Here is a 17817-nt window from a genome sequence, read left to right on the forward strand (position 1 = left end):
CCCTGGAGGAATTCTTGGGCAAATTCCTGCAGGAATTGCTGTAGGAATTTCCGACGAAATCCTGAAAGAATTCCTGGAGGCATTTCTAAAGGAATTTCTGGGCTAATTCTGAAAAAAAACCTCTTGAGGAATTCCTGGAGGAAATCTTAGAGAAATTTCTTGAGAAACTCTTGGAAAATCCCTGGAGGAATCCCTGGAGCAATTTCTAGAGAACCCTCAGGAGGAATGCCTGGAGGAACTTCTGGACAAAATCCTGTCGGAAACCTAGAAAGAATTCCTGGAGAAATCCCTAGAGGAATCATTGGATGAACATCTGTGTAATAATTTCTAGAGGAATCCCTTTGGTAGAAATCCTTAGATTAATTCCTGGACGAAACCATGGAAGAATTTCCGCAGAAATCCCTGGAAAAAATCCTGAAGAAATTCCCGCAGAAATTCCTGAAACAAATTCTGAAGGAATCCTTGAAAGATTTCCTGCAGAAATTCGTGGATGAATTGCTGTTGGAATTTCTGAAAAAAAATCGCAGAGGAGTTTCTGGACCAATTCCTGAAGAAATTCCTGGATGAATTCCTCAAGAAATACCTGGGATAATTCCTGATGGAGTTCTTGGTGGAATTTCTGGAGAAGTTCCTCGAGAAATGCCTGGAGGAATATCTGAAATAATTCCAGGATAAATTCCAGGAGAAATTTCTGGGGTTATTCCAGACGGAATCCCTGGAGGATTTCCTGGAGGATTCCTGAAGAAATTCTTGAAGGAATTCCTAGAGGAATCTCAGGAGGAGTTCATGCAGGAATCCCTGGAGGATTTCTTGGAGTGATTCCTGGAATCCGGGAAGAATTACTGGGGGAATTTCTGAAGGAAATTGTGGTAGTAATTTCTGTAGAAATTTCAGAAGGAACTCCAGGATCAATGTCTGGAGGATTTTTTAAAGGAATTCCTGGGGTACTGATGAAGAAACCTCTTGATGAGTTCTGGAGGAATCTTCAGAGAAATTTCTAGAGAAATTCTTGAAGAATCCCCGTGAGAATTCTTGAAAAAAAAACCTGGAGGAATCCCTTAACCCTTTGGAGCCGGACTGTTTCGCCACTGCTGCCGCAACCTCGCTGGCCTCGAACACGTTTGTTAGGGTCGGTTTTATCACCGGGGTCATATATGACCCCTCCGGCTCCAAAGGGTTAAGCAATTTTTGGAGAAACCTCAGGAGGAATGCCTGGAGGAACTTCTGGACAAATTCCTGTCGAAAACCTAGGAAGATTTCCTGGAGAAATCCCTAGAGGAATCATTGGAGAAACATCTGTGTAATAATTTCTGGAGGAATCCCTTTGGTAGAAATCCTTGGATTAATTCCTGGAGGAAACCATGGAAGAATTTCCGGAGGAATCCCTGGAAAAAATCCTGGAGGAATTCCCGCAGAATTTTCTGACACAATTTCTGAAGGAATCCTTGGAGGATTTCCTGCAGAAATTTGTGGATGAATTGCTGTACTAATTTCTGAAACAAATCGCAGAAGAATTCCTGGACCAATTTCTGAAGAAATTCCTGGATGAATTCCTGAAGAAATACCTGGGGTAATTCCTGATGCAATTCTTGGTGGAATTTCTGGAGAAGTTCCTCGAGAAATGCCTGTAGGAATATCTGAAATAATTCCAGGATAAATTCCAGGAGAAATTTCTGGGGTAATTCCAGAAGGAATCCCTGGAGGATTTCCTGGAGGGTTCCTGAAGAAATTCCTAAAGGAATTCCTAGAGGAATCTCAGGAGGAGTTCATGCAGGGATCCATGGAGGAATTCTTGGAGTAATTCCTGGAATCCGGAAGGAATTTCTGGGGGAATTTCTGAAGGAAATTGTGGTAGTAATTTCTGTAGAAATTCCAGGAGGAGCTCCAGGATCAATGTCTGGAGGAATTTTTAAAAGAATTCCTGGGGTAATGCTGGAGAAACCACTTGATGAATCTTCAGAGAAATTTCTAGAGAAATTCTTGAAGTATCCCTGTGGGAATTCTTGAGAAAAAAAACCTGGAGGAATCCCTTAAGCATTTTTTGGAGAAACCTCAGGAGGAATGCCTGGACCAACTTCTGGACAGATTCCTGTCGGAAACCCAGGAGGAATTCCTGAAGGAACTTATGGACAAAATCATGGCGGAATCTTAGGAGGAATTTTGAATAAATTCCTGGAGGAATCTCTAAAGGAGTTTGGAAGGAATCCCTGGAGAAATTTCTGAAAAAAATCTTAGAGGAATTTCTAGATGAATATCTGGAGAAATTCCAGGAGGAATTGCTAGAGCAATTTCTGGAGGAAATACTAGAGGAATAATCGGAGGAATTCCTTGAGGAATCTCTGGAAGAATCCTCAGAGGAATCCCTGAAGAATTCCTGGTGTATTCCAGGGACAATTTTTGGAGGATTCCCTGCATAAATTCCACTGGCAATCCTTGCTGGAATTCCTGGAGAATTTCCTTAAAGACTCACTGGAACAATTGCAGGAGGAATACCTGGTGGAATTCCTGGAGGAATCCCTAGAGGAATCTCTAGAGGAATTCCTGGACGAATCCCTGCAGAAATTTTGAAAAATTTTTAGAGGAATATTAGGAGAAATGCCTTGAGCAGGTCCCGGAGGAATCCCAGGAAGAATTCCAGAAGAAATACAAAGTTCAATTTCTGAGGGAATTCCAGAAGGAGTTTCTGAGGAAATCTCAGTACTGAACAAATTGCTGAAATTCCTGAGGAAATCCTGAAATTCTGGATTAATTCCTGGAGGAGTTTCTGTAGAAATCCCAAGAAGAGTTCTTGCAGGCATTTTTAAAATAATTCCAGAAGTTGTTCGTGAAAGAATTTTAGAAGGAATTCGCGGGTGATTCCCTGCAGGAATTCTTGGAGAAATTTCTGATTAAACGCCATGAGGAATTCCTTAGGGAATCTCAGGAAAGGTTTCTTAGCGAATTCCTGGAAGAATTTTTGTAGGAATCTCTGAAAAAAATCTGAAGAAAACCGTGTCTGTAGTAATTTCTGGACGAATTATTGAAGGAATACTTGTATGGACCCTTAGAGAATTTTTTGTACAAAGGTTTTGAGCAACTCCTGGACTATTTTTAAATAATCGCTGGTATAATTTCTTGGCAGAATTTTTTAAATAAATTCCTGCAAAAATACTTCGAATCATTCCAGATGGAATTATAGGAGCAATCTCTAGCGGAATTCTGGAAGGAATAAATGGAGAAATCCCTGTAGATATCTCTGAAGAAATACCTTGAAGGATCTCTGGAGAAATTCCTGAAGGAAACCTCAAAGAGGAGGAACCACTAAAGATATCCCAGGACAAATCCTCGAAGATATGTCTGGGTGAATTCTTGAAGGAATCCATGATGGAATCGCTGCAACAAGCTATGGAAAAAAATCCTGGAGGAATTATTGACACTCATATAGTTTACGAAACTATGAACAAATCTAATTTTGATTCCTCTAAACTGCAATGTCGATTTGCATAATCACATATCGAGCGCCAATCCCGCTTAAAAGTCACTACAAGTCAGGCCCCCCCTGGGCCCCCTCCAGAAAAAAATCCTAGCTACGCCAATGCCTAGGCTAGTTCATCTCGGGACCCACGCTTTACTTCCCTTCCGAAGGAAGAACTTACATTTTGCGAGTTTGTCGGGAGTGTCAAATTTTTAAGCTCACAAGTAATTGGAAGACAAGAAGGCATTGTGACATATTCAACCCAGACCCAATTCAGTGATTTTTGTGAGTTCTAGTAGGAGCGTTTTAGTCCCATAAATAATCTCGATACTGAGAACTGAAGTCTGCACCGAAGACAATTGAACTTTCGTCGAAATCCATAGCGTTAGGTGCACGTGTACTGCAGCACTGCCAGCACAACTGCAGAGAGCTAATTGCATGTTGTTGATTACAACTCGTAGTTCGAACTGGATTCCACGTAGAGATACCGAAGAAATCTCACCTAACGAGTATCCACTGCACTGCCGACGGTGGAAGACTGACCTTACAGCAGGCATCATAACCGCAGTCATTCAGCTGACCAGCACCTTATGACTGGTATCTCGCTCTCTGTATCCACTATTTACCTACACCGTGTCGTCGATATTTAGTTATGGCGCGTCAAGCAATTTTGCTTGCGTAATTTCCATCCGCGCGCGAGAGTGTAGTTATCGTTGGACAAGTGTCTCAGCAGTTTTGAAGATTGGGAATTGATAGGAACTGGAAACTTATTTGGCTTTATCATAAATGATCAGAAGCTATTCGTCATTTTGTCAGATGAAATTAAACGATGATGATCCACGGGGAATTTCACCGACGTCAGAACGTGGTGGTGAAAACACACTCGTCACACAGCCCTGTCTTTCCACACCCAACGGTCCACGAAGTAGTGGCACTCGATGCAAAACAAAGAACGGAGATTACATCTTGATCGAAGTACCGTAAAACGGGGTAACTTTGATTGTGGAAAAGACTGCATATTTCGATTTGACTAAAGTTTAGTCTAAAGTAATTTGCCAATTGTTGCACACTTCATGTTTTTCTAATGGGGTGTGCAACAATTGGCGAATTTTTAGCCGTGCACCAATTGGCGATTTACCCTAAATGGTTTATGGGCCGTTCATATTCAATTCAAATATTCAATTTCTTATCATACGTTTCGCCGTCAATGATTTAATACATTAATAACAGTCAAAGCTCCCCCCTTTTACAATACTTGTAAAGTCAACGCAAACTGGGTTCGTCGTCTATGCTAGAGTGTAACTTTTCCGGTTACTGATTGCAGACAGGCAGTCAAGCAGCCGCGCTACAAGCAGGCGAGCGAGCGTCACTCTCAGAAACAGCAGGCGACAGCAGCAGGGTAGTTTAATGGACAATTGCATTGCAGCAGCAGAGCAGCGTGTTAAAACACACACGGATTAATATCATTTAAATTTTCCACTACGCGCCAGAATCCAGAGTGACGAACACTAGACGAACGACGCCCAACCCTGTAGGTTGGCTTATCGGACGACAGTGGCATTCAGTGAGGAATGTATTCTAACTTACGATTAATTAACCAACGATCGTTATTCCAAGTTGTCGTCTCGATGCGTTGGTGGAGCAATACGTATCGCGATGAGTAATGATGTGATAGGCAAAAATAATGCAATTATAATAGAACATGCCATCAGAGGGCGACATCCCGTGCATCTTAATTGGAGAAGTTTAGATCTATTTCACTTCGATAATGTTTGTTTGCGTGCAATTCCTCCCTCATATAGGGTAGATTCACAAGAGAGGGGTGAGGGGTCCATAAACCACGTGGCAATTGAGGGGGGTGGATTTTGAGCAAAAGCTTCTGCAAACCTAAGCGTCTGAGAGTGGCTCACAACAGCGTCTGATCCCCATGTTAGGGGCGGCTCATCAACGTCCGAGTGCCAAGTTTGCCTAGTGGTTAAGGCTATGGATCGCCAATCCTGGTTCCCGTTCCGGTCGAGAAAATTTTCTCGACTCCCTGGACATAGTGTATCATTGTCCTTGCCTCACAATGTACCGTAAACCGGGGTCAAATGGATCTCCGGGTCGAAATTGATCAGACGATTTTCTGTTAGATATAACATTCTTCAAATAGTTTCCAAGCAAATATCGTTTAGTATCGGTTCCCACCTGTACGATAGTTGAAAGGAAATTACTTAAAATATGCTAAACCTAACCGAAAAACGTGTGATCAATTTCGACCCGAAGATCAATTTGACCCCGGTTTACGGTACAAATTAATGCAATGGCAGGCAAAGAAAGCCCTTCGATTAATAACTGTGGAAGTGTTCAAATAACACTAAATTGAAACGAGGCAGGCCAAGTCCTATTGGGGACGTAGTGCCATAAAGGAGAAGAAGAAGAGGGATTGGCTTTTCGTGCCCGTATGAAGTTGATCATCAATATTAACTTCTTTCTCGATCTGCCCAGATAGCTGTGTAGTGTCGGTAGCGGTTGTCTCAATTGGTTAAGAATAACACTATGGACCACCTGTTTCGGTAGTAAGAGTTCAGTAATAAATGACCCTTAATTCATGGTGTGATGCGGCTATATGCTTACCGTGCCTAGGAATGATTGGTTAGGGGGGTTTAATAAAACCCTAACTGCTAACGGAGCCTGTGGAGTACCAGGGCGCCCTCCACAGTATTTTTCCCTTACTGCGCTAGTAAAGTATCCATGAAATTTGGCTGCAACCAAATTGGTAATGAGATCCCAGTTGGTTGACCGGGGGTTCCTGAAACGCAAAGTTTGCGATGTAACATACACATGTTCAAACAAGATGTAGCGATGGTCAGATAAAGATTCTTCATCTGACACATGCCAATTAATCAGCTCGTGACTAATTCTGCTAGAGTAAAGCGTTATGTCTAATACTTCCTTTCTAGTAGATACCATGAAGGTTGGGCGGTTGCCTATGTTAAGTAATCCAAGATCTGTACTACTTAAGTATTCCATCAAATTGGAGCCTCTCAAATTGATGTCTGAGCTGCCCCAGATTATATGGTGAGCATTAGCATCACTACCAACAATTAGCGGAAGGCCTTTTGAAGTGCAGTAGGCAATGACTTGCTTGAAAGCATCCGTAGGGGATGGTTCAGCATGCGGTAAATAAACCGAACAATAAACGTATTTCCTGTTGAGATTTCCAACAGATACATCGATTGTGATAGCACATACATCTCTGGTAGTTAGTTCAGAGATGAGTGTAGCAACGATTGCGTTGTTGACAAGCACACATGCTCGAGGCATGACACGTGAGTTTGCCATTTCATTTTTACTGGAAGTAGCAAACACCGGATTCACAAGGTTTCCTAGATAGAAACTCCCCTTACGAAAGTAAGGTTCTTGGACTAACGCCCCTTGGGCTGTACCATTTTGCATAAGTCTACAAAGATTGATCGTTGCTGTTCTTTTGTGCTGGAGATTGATCTGAGCTATCCTAACCGTAGCCACTACCCAAACTAGGCAAGATTAAACTCTTAACAATCACATCACAAAAAAGAACAGCAACAATAAAGCCAGATCGGTATCGATTTGAGTGCGCCAAAGGCGAGGATGCACAGAATACACTGTGTAAAACGCATAATGCGAAACCATATAGGTGAAAATTTAAACTAATTAACAACATCTTCATAATCCCGCCCTTATTCAGCCTCAAGTATGAGATTGAAGAAGGGCAGCTGATTGTCTCGGAGAAACACAAGGTCCACCGCACTATTGCTCCGGTTAGCGCAGTAAGGGCAAATACTGTGGAGGGTGCCCTGGTTCTCCACAGGCTCCGTTTGCGATTATGTTTTTTATAAGACCCCCCTAACCATTCATTCCTAGGCACGGTAAGCGTAAAGCCGCATAACACCTTGAATTAGGGGTCACCTGATTAGTGGACTCCTACCACTGGAACAGGCGGTCCGTAGTGCTATTCTTAGCCAGTTGCAAAAACGCGACCTAACGACCGGTATAATATGGATTCGGACGTTGTGAGCCGGCCCCAATAAGGCCGATGGTCCTCTAGGAACACGAGACATGGGCCATGCACGATGAGGACCTGCAAGCACTAGGAGTTTTCAAGCGACGCGTGCTAAAGATGATCTTTGGCGGTGTGCAGAATAATAGCGTGTTGCGGAGAAGGATGAACCACGAGCTCGCTGCACTTTACAGTGAACCCAGCATCCAGAAGGTGGCCAAAGCCGGAAGGATACGGTGGGCAGGCCATTTTGCAAGAATGCCGAAAAACGACACCGAAAAGTTGGACAGAGCAGAGAGCATGATGGGCGAACCAGGAGAAGCGTGACTTGGCGAGCATTGGTTGTGACCGAGGATGGAGAGCGGCAGCCACAAACCGAGTATTGTTGGTGGCTGTACGGGCTCGTTTGGAAGTTGATCATCAATCTTTTTCTGATCGGCCAAGATAGCTGTGTAGTGTCGGTTGTCCTAATTGGCTAAGAATAACACTACGGATCGCCTATTACTGTGGTAAGATTCCACAAACAGGTGCCCCCTAATTCATGGTGTAATGCGGCTTAATGCTTACCGTGCCATAGAAAGAACGGTTTGGGGGTCTAATGAAACCTTTACCTTAGCTTAGCTTAGACTGGCTGTACATGTCAACTGGATAAGGTTCTGGGACTCTTCCCGTTATTCTCAAAGTGCAATTTAAGCATCTCATAGATTTTTTTGATCAATAGGCCAAGTCTTTAGAGTCAGTTGGGAATGGAAAGGAATGTAAGAGTATGGTGGTTGTTGCTACTAGAGACCGCGAGCACTCTGCTTCCCCACAAGCAGCACGGATGGGGTATTTGTTTGTAGGGTAGGATCTTGGAGTCAACTTTGGTATGAGATGCGATCCATGAATAGAAGCGGAAGGAGAAGCGGAACAGTTCTAGCGATGGCTAAGAATTTATGAATATAAATGAGTTATATAATAGAAAAGAAAGAGATGTTATTATTGTTTTAATCGCCGCGATTTGATGTGCTGGTAGTTCATCGATTGGTTTTCGCCGAAAACCAATCGATGAACTACCAGCACACAATAGAAAAGAAAGTATATTCGAAGTAGGAGGAAAGGGACGGGCCGAGGATTGAACCCTGGACCTTCTGCATAGGCATCAGAAGCGGTAGTCACTAGACCACCAAGCAACTAGAGGTTGACAGATTCTAACATTTACAATGATGTATGCTGATGCTGGTTGTATTAGCATTAGCATTAAGCAAGTCGCACAAATTCGTAGGTGGTACAGCCCTGGATCGCTGTTATGAGGGTTGCATCCTTCCTGTCCGTTACCAAAGCACAAAGAATTGGGACTAATCTCTGACTCTTAGACAAGATTGACGCAATCCTCCAACGGTCGAGTGCTGTCCTGGCCACGTCCTGGCGACAGCTGAGGGATGAGAAAGGATGTTTAGTTGAACACCTATGAAAGTACATAGAGACCTCTACATTCTTTCAGGCCTAGGCGTCACGGGAATTTGGGTGTTAGTGGAAGGGTAAAGTTCAAAGGAAACGTTTGGTTCAGGTGCAGAACTATTTTTGGTTGATGGATCCTTTCCCAACACGATCCTTGTTGGGTGTTCGATTGCAAATCTGAAATAGAAAAGGAAAATTATAGAATTACCTGAATCCTCCTATATGGAATGGTATATTTACCTTAATCTTCCTGAAGTAAAACGTTTCTAAGTAGTAAACAAAAACAAAAAAAAAACAGAAAGCAAAAATAGAGCAAATTATATCAAACATTGATCCTGCTATAATCGAATATTTCTTTCTGGAAACATCTAGATCAAAAATTATTTTTGAAATGTATTTTTGTTGACGGTGACACTAATAAATCAAAGCATCCGCGGAACCACATGCATCACTCTTCAATCAACCATTCCTCACCCTACCCTCCATCTTTCAATGCTATGCTGCGTCCCAATAGAAATGGAAAATGCTTCCAGTATACTGGGTCAAATATTTGACAAAACTGACCAAAGACAAAGCATCTGTTTGACACTAATGAACTTTTGATCGAGTCAAACCAGATGTTTGAGCAATGGTTAACAAAAATTACATAAGGGATGATACGGCACACATCTAAACCTGCCGGTTTCCTTGAAATGTGTTTGTTCCGCACAGTTCCACACGATGGACCCCTCCATTGACGAACAGCACTCACCTGACCCGAGAACTCCGACACCAGATCGGAACCACCTCGATTCAGTATTGGAAGATTCTGATTGAAAACGGCCCCGCTCCGGTGTCAGAGCTCCGGGTCGGGTGAATGCTAGTGAATGCTGTTCGTCGATGCACAAGTCAGGACAAGTTCATACCGTCTGCACGTAAAGAAAGAAAAAAAGGGACGCCAGAACGCACTCCAATCGAAAGTAGTTCCCCCGAACTGCTGTTATCAATTCCATCAACCCACGCACCAACCCCAAATAAAAAAGAAAAACAGCACATCTTTAACACAAAATATTTAAGCCTTTAAATGGAATTCGCTCACCCGGGAAATGTATCAATGGAATCGTCTGCCTTCTCAATGTCAGTCATCCAATTCGACTACATGTCGAAGCGGTCGGCGCTGCTGCTTGCTCCATCGAAGCTTTCCCCATCTTCACCAACTGTCACTCATGCAGCACTGTCATCTCCCCACTTCATGATGGGGAACAACTTTTTTGGTAACACATTTTCCAATAACAACGCTAGACACAATTCAAGAACTCATTTTCTATTCACATGTATGCTGATGTTGGTTGTATGTACATATATACAAAAATTGGGTCCTTTAGGTGGGGTTCACGTCCGTGGAAAAACGTGCTGATTCATGCCTGGATGGTGACATGGTGGTACCCTTTTCAGGAGCCGAGCCAACACGAAATCGTACATCATGTAGAATAGGATGCTAAAGAGGAGGCCATATATGCGTACATTCTTCTATTTAACCGCGTGTACGCATATATCCTCCACTTTAGCATCCTATTCGACAACATATGTAATCGTATGTTGACTGGGAGGTCCTTAGGGATTTCACAGGAATTCCATCTGAGATTTCTCCAAGAAACCCTTCTCTATTTCCCTACAAATTTATTTCACGGGTCCACCAGGAGTTTCTTATGGGATACCCAGGGAATTCTTTCAGGAATTTCTTTTGAGGTCCTATTTTTCTGGAAATTGTTAAAAAAAATACCTTCTGAGACTACCTCGGGATTTCCTAAATTCTTTATCCGAGATACCTGCAGCAATTCCTTCTAGGATTAGCAATATTTCCTGAGATTACTCCGGAAATTTCTTCCATGGTTCCTCCATTTATTCTAAGACTCTTAAAGGATTTCCTTCAGTGATTCCTCAAGGAGCTCCATCTGTGATCGTTTTTGGGGTTACTTCAGAAGTAACCTAAAAGGTTCTTCCAGGAACTACGTTCAGAATTCCTTCAGATGTTCCTTCTGGGACTTCAAGGGATTTCTTCAATTTAGAATCTCGATCAGTGCGCAAAATTTTCGAGCAGACGCGCTGAAGTTTTGCACCCTGCTCAGAATTTTTTTTATGACTTCCAGAAAGTATTCATGGAAAATATACCTGTGATTTCCAGCAATTTCACCCGGGATTTCTTCCGGGATTCCTCCAGGATATCTTTCGGGGGTTGCTTCTGGAATTCATACAGAAACCCCTGTCAGGGATTCCCTCCAGAAATTTCATGCGAGATTCCTTCCGGAGTTCCATTTGGGATTTCATTTTTTTTTGTGAGATCTTTCAGGAATGTTACAAGAACTTTCTCCAGTATTCCGGAGTTCTTCCAGGAGCTCCTTTCGGGATTCTATCAGTACCTGCTTCTATAAATGTTTCAAGAATTCCGGGAATTTCTTCTGGGATGTTGTTAGTAATTGCTTCTGGATTCCTTCAGGAACTCCTTCGTAGATTCCTTCTAAAACTCTTGCCGGGATTTTTTCGAGTAATCCCTTTTTTAATTTTTTTTTTTACCAAATTTAAAGCCCTATCAAGAAGAGCTTACTTATTTTCGGCAGTTTTGTTCTCTTCGTCATGAGTGGCATTTAGAAACATGTAGAAGTCAAAGTTGGCGTCCAATTTTTTCCAACAAGCTGAATTATACGACCAAGTTTTAGGCAATTAGGCCCACAAAAACTTTCTATGACGAAGAGAACACACCTGCCGATAATACCCAAAGATACCCTTTGAAATAAGCATGTGGTTTTCTGCATATTTTGACTTTGGTAAATTACATCTTTTCAAACCCATTGTAACGAATATGGTTGCATAACACTATCAATAATTTTTATTTGCTTATATTTCTTCTCGGGCTAACTCGGGGTATGAGGAAACGTCTTTAGATAGTAGAGTAAACATAGATACGCGGACATCACTGAGCGAAATGTTTCAAGCGTGCGATAGTATTTTTCAAGAGCGAGACTTTTGAATATGACGTCATGCGGTCCATTGTTGTTGTTGTAATCGAGACGTCATGCTCGCAGATTCATCTTCACGGATCTATGTTTACTCTACTATCTACTATCTACGCATGTATGCGAGTGTCTTCCCGAATAAAAAGAATAAAAAATACAATAGAAAAACCGAACATTGTATTGTAACAGTACTATTTAGAACGATATTTTTACTATAGACACCATTGGCAAAATAAAAATACAAAAACAATAAGATGTAATGTGGTCAACCATACAGTGAATTGTAAATAAGGTTATTAAGTATCGTAACAATTCAAATATAAACAAAATCTACATTTACAAACATACATTTTAACTGGCAGAGGGGGTGTTTTCGGCCTTGGCAGTCTTTTAACGGCAGCAAAAATGGCTATTGCATTGTAACCCGACGGTTTCGGTTATGTTGTGGTCAAAGGCAATTTCAAAAGAGGGAAGGGGAGAAAACTCCCCTAAATGCAAAAGCAAAAAGGTTCGTGTTGAACCTTATCCATTGATTCACGGTAAGCACACTCTATGTACCTTTCCCGCCTTATCTGTTGGAGCTGTTGTTTCCTTAGAACACCTGATTTGTTAATTATTAATTCATTTTATTAAATTTATTACAAATACAAATTTATTAACTTCAAAAAGTCACGAACATCAACAAAACAAAGCATGGAAAAAACTTCAATTGAAAAAATAACCAAATGCACGGATAAATAATATTTTAGAAAGGTGAATGATTCAAACGTAAGACAAACAGTATAATATATTGTTACATAAAATCTGATGGAAATGCATAATGTGAAAAGCTTTTAGTGAACCATTTCAAGGCAATATTTTTTTTTTTGCAGCTAGTTCTCTGTATGGTGCAGAAATGATTTTCACCAAACACCCTATGGTAAGCTTTTGTGCGTCGCGCTGGTCTCTTATTATTTATTCTATTTCTGAAGACTGGTCTTGATGGATAGAAGATCCTAAATGGGGGACAACGTGCCTCTGGAGCTGGCCTTCTGGGACCTGATAATGAAGAAGAATTCAGTATCCAGAAGAAGGCCAAAGCCGGAATGATACGGTGGGCAGGGCTTGAACTTGAATTTATTACTTAGGTTCTGTACTATTATACACTGGAACCTCTTTTTATGCACATGGCTGGGACTACATAAATAAAAAATGTGCATAAATAAAAAGAGGCATAAAAAGATGGAAAATTTATGCGTAAATTAAGTTTGGGCTTAAATTAGGTAATCTAGTTCGCGAGAACAGCTCTTGCTCCTGGGCAGTTGAGGTGGGGCTAAGGGGGTTTCCGTAAAGTTCCCACAGAACCCGAAAAGGGGGTTCCAAGGGGCATCAGGGGCGTTTTAAGGGGTTATTTCGGGGATTTGAAGAGACTTTCAAGGGCGTTCTGTCAAGATTTTTTGATGTTCCCATGGGATTACGGGGAATTTAGCGGTATTTCAATAGTATGAAGTGGGTTTCAGGGGCGTTCCAAGGGGCTTTAGGGGTAATTCAAGGGATCTCAAGAACCTTTGAAAGACGTTGCAAGAGGTTTGAGGGGCGTTTAGGTATTTCAGAGTCATTTCAGAGAGTTTCAGGGTGTTTCAGGAACATTTTAAGGGCATTTTAAGGGCGTTTTAATGGTGTTTTAAGGGTGTTTTAAGGGCGTTTGATGGCATTTCAGGGGCGTTTCAAGGGGTTTTCAGGTTCGTTTCAAGGAGTTTTTGGCCCCTATTAAAGGCGTCCAAAGGGGTTTCTGAACGCGCGCGGACGGTTAAAAATTTTCGGCTGTCATTTTTTGTTCCTTTATTTTAGTTCATTTTTGTTCGGTCGATGCTTTGCAAACATTTATTCCAAGTAATTGAATAGTGATTGAATGATTAGTTAGTGAAACATCAGGTGAAATATACAACCTTCGCATGTAAGGTTCCCGCAAAGCTCGGTCTCGCTAGGTTGAGAAAAAGTGTTCAAATTTTGTGCGGAATCAGTTCCGGCGAGTGCCAATATTTGTTATTAACAATTCCCCCGGAGTCAGGATAATAATTCGGAAGATTTAAAGCTCCATTTGGGTGAAAGATAGGAAGAAGAAGTAATGAAGTGACGCAATAGTGTAACCGTAAAGAGATTAATTCCGCCGAAGGTGTTATTTTTTCGTATCAGTTTCATCAGCTACGGCCTTCGGATTACTCTTTTGTTGACGCGGGTAACCAACCTTGTAGGCTAGCAGTGTGTTTTGTCGATCTGATTGCGTGTAATTGACAGGTAAAACTTATGGAAGAATTTGCCAGCGATGTGCTGTATATCGGGAAAATTATGTCTTGTGTTGCAAAAATGCAATGTTTTGGTTCAAGCATTAAATAATCGATCGCGTCCGTCAATGTAAAGACGAAAACAATTGATGCGCGGGTGCTTAGTATTTAGTTTTGTGTTGATTCTTGCTGTAATCAACAGACGAAGGTATTGCGTGAAGATTTTAAAAAAGTTTGGCTGATCAAAAGAAAAAGGCATCCGTTTCAATTTCGAATTGATGAATTTGGTGAGTTCGTTCTGATTTATATTGTGTAGTTGTCTATATCACAATCATGATTGTTATGTCAAGCTGTTTTGGTAGATTTTATACACTTTTATCATATGTATGTACTTGGGGAAGGGATCACACTACTTTTTGTCTCGTTTCAGAGAGCGAGTAATGGCGCTTAAGCCTAGGCTTTCGAGCCTGGACATTAGGGTGAAATTCCTTTGTCCCATCCCAGGAAGAAGAGCCTCGACGGAGTGACATTAACTTTCTTAGCAAAATCACTCCCAACGTATTTACTGTACATTTTATACATACTGTACTGAGCGGTTGGTACGAGATGTCCCCGTCCTTTAGCTTTATTGTACTAATGACGCTGCACAGTAGGCCTGGCCGCTTCAATCCTTGTATTACATCTCCGATGTGCTGCAAGCATTGATAATGACAAGAAAAATGGTAGAAGTAGTCGATTCTATCATTTTCCAGGATTCTTTCAATGAATGGCTGTGTATGTGTAGACTAGACTAGACTAGACTAAAAGCGTCCAAAGGGGTTTCAGAGGCGTTTCATGGCATTTTAGGTCAGGGTCGTACCAGGGGGTTTCAAGACAATCTTGAAATTAAAGGGTTCTTCAGGGGTGTTTTAAAATATATTGTGTCTTTAAAAATCCTTTGAAACTTCCTGAAATGCCTACACGATCTCCCTGAAACTCCCACGACCCTATGTAACGCACCTAAGTCGGTCCGAAACCCGCGAAAACTCATCGTAACGCTTCCGTAACGCCTCTGAATCCCACCGAAAATCGTCCGAAACATCCTGAAATGCCTCGAAAATCCCCCTTAGGCCCCCTCGAACCCCATGTAACGCACCTGAGAAGCTCCGAACCCCCCGAAAACTCACCCGTAACGCCTCTGAATCTCGCCAAAATTGTCTGAAACGTCCGGAAATGCCTCCAAAATCCCCCATAGACCCCCTCGGACCCCATGTAACGCACCTGAGAGGCTCCGAACACCCCGAAAACTCATCGTAACGCTTAAGTAACGCCTCTGAATTCCGTCGAAAATGCTCTGAACGTTCGGAAATGCCTCAAAAATCCCCTTTACAGCTCCAAACCCCCCGAAAATTCCTCCGTAACGCTTCCGTAACGCATCTGAATCCTGCCGAAAATGGTTTGAAACATCCTGAATTGCCTCCAAAATCCCCCTTAGACCCCCTCGGACCCTATGTAACACACCTGAGAAGCTCCGAACCCCCCGAAAACTCCTTCGTAACGCTTCCGTAACGCCTCTGAATCCCGTCGAAAATGGTCTGAAACGTCCGGAAAAGCCTCCAAAATCCCCCTTAGATCCCCTCTTACCCCATGTAACGCACCTGAGAGGTTCCTAACCCACCGAAAACTCATAGTAACGCTTAAGAAACGTCTCTGAATTCCGTCGAAAATGCTCTGAAACGTCCGGAAATGCCTCAAAAATTCCCCTTAAACCCCTTCGGACCCCATGTAACTCACCTGATAAGCTCCGAACCCCCCGAAAACTCCTCCGTAACGCTTCCGTAACGCCTCTGAATCCCGTCGAAAATGGTTTGAAACATCCTGAATTGACTCCAAAAATCTCCCTAAATCAAACCCCTACAAACGCCTCCGCAACGCTTCTGATAAAATGCTCTGTGGCCTCCTGGAATGACTCCGAAAGTCCCTTAAGACCCACTAGGACCCCATGTAACGCACATGAAGATGAGACTTTCGAAAAAACCCAAAAACATACCTGTAACCTTTCTTTGCTCTCCCCTGTAAGCACTCCTTGGTCAACGTTGCAATAGTTCCCGTCACTGTTAATTATTCTTAGGCACAATATTGGTTCTGTGTAGCTTTCCCTCATTTTATGCAGGGCATAAAAAAAGGTGCATAAATTAAAAATGCATAAAAATAACATGCATAAAAAGAGGTTTTAATGTACCTTACTAGTTAAGCTATACATCAAGCTAGGAAAGGACAACATTTTATTATTGATGCATTTCGATCGTCAAATCATATTTCCTAAGCAGTACTGAAAATTAAACTGCATTAGTAGAGTTCAACAATTGTCATCACCCCGGTCCTAACCCTAGCATGAGGGCATGCTGCTACTATCTTCCTACAGCATGACATATGATTTTCGCAGGCACATACACGCTAACGTCGCTCAGCACTAAAGTGCATAATTTCCAGACTACACCAAAAATGTGTAACCCTTGCACATTTACAAAATCAGCTCCAGTGTCCGCAAAATCGTTAAATTCGCAAAAATTTTTGTACGCCAATCTAGCTAGGTTTACTAGTGACCTTGGAAAACAAAAAAAAATCAACATTTCGCATCTAGACGAGTGTACGAGCTGTTTTTTGAGAATGTGTAACTGCCACACATTTTTGTGTAGTCTGGAAATTATGCACTTATGAGTAGGTCTTACACATTTTAGTGCTGAGCAGTTTTAGCGTGTAGTTCGGCAGACGACGACGACGGTTACCATTCGAAGCTTGCCCATCGCTAGCACCAACGCAGAAAAAAGAGCTATTACCTATTCACTACCAACTACCTCGCGCATACATTGCTGCAAACAGCTTGGCTACCACCGATCGCAGAGTTCGTCCAGGTCCGGTCCGGTCTAATGTAAGGCATACCTACGCCTGCGGTACGCGCAAGTATCAAGCAATATTGGTTCACTAGGTAATAAGCGGATCGATGGCTATTGGCTTGCTGGTGGTAATGGACCGGGGGGAGGTCGCGGGCGGCGGGCGGTGGTCGCATGTGTGAGTTACTTACTGGCGGTGCGGCGGTCGGTCGGACGACTGTCGGTGAGTGACGACGCGGGTTTGCGGCTTGCGCGCCAGCCGCAAGTGCTTGACAATGAAAATAGAATTACTCGCGTTGCTTAGTTTCGTCAATCAGCTCGAACAGTTCGCACGCACATCGGAGTTACGGTCCTGTTTCCGTCCCTCTTAGTTGACTAGGTAATTCGCGAGATTCGAGAGATCATCTGTATCGGAAGAGACGTGCTGCTAGGACGTGAAGGTGCGCGAGTTGTGAATCTTCAAGGCGTGGAAGAGTTGGTTTCCTGTGGGATGGAATTTATGGAAGGATCCTAGAAGTGACTTACCGGAGGATGTTTTGGGGGTGGTTTTGGTGTGAGCTATAAAATTCTGGAGGAAAATTGCGGATCGAAAAGTGATTGAGTTCGAGAGTTACGTGAAGTATCGGATATTTGCAGAAGTGAGACTTCCTGTAGGGAGAGTGAAACCGTGTTTGAAGAATGAAGCGATTTTCCTCTTTGGAAGCTTGGGCTTTCAAATGTTCCCGCTTGGTGTGGCACTAGAGTGGTTCAAAAAAGGTCACAATTTAGATTT

At 42.5% G+C, this 17817-nt stretch overlaps 1 protein-coding gene across 1 annotated transcript in view; it reads left to right on the forward strand.

Moving 5' to 3' along the window:
• The first annotated feature begins 17343 nt into the window (after positions 1 to 17343).
• Positions 17344 to 17817, forward strand: part of LOC109406410 (fatty acyl-CoA reductase wat-like) — a 68763-nt gene continuing 68289 nt past the window's right edge. Inside the window, 1 exon segment of the mRNA XM_062853663.1 lies at positions 17344 to 17485. The gene's annotated coding sequence lies outside the window, so the exon portion shown is untranslated.

This window comes from Aedes albopictus, chromosome 2 (assembly GCF_035046485.1).
Source record: "Aedes albopictus strain Foshan chromosome 2, AalbF5, whole genome shotgun sequence".
NCBI classification, from domain to species: Eukaryota; Metazoa; Arthropoda; class Insecta; order Diptera; family Culicidae; genus Aedes; species Aedes albopictus.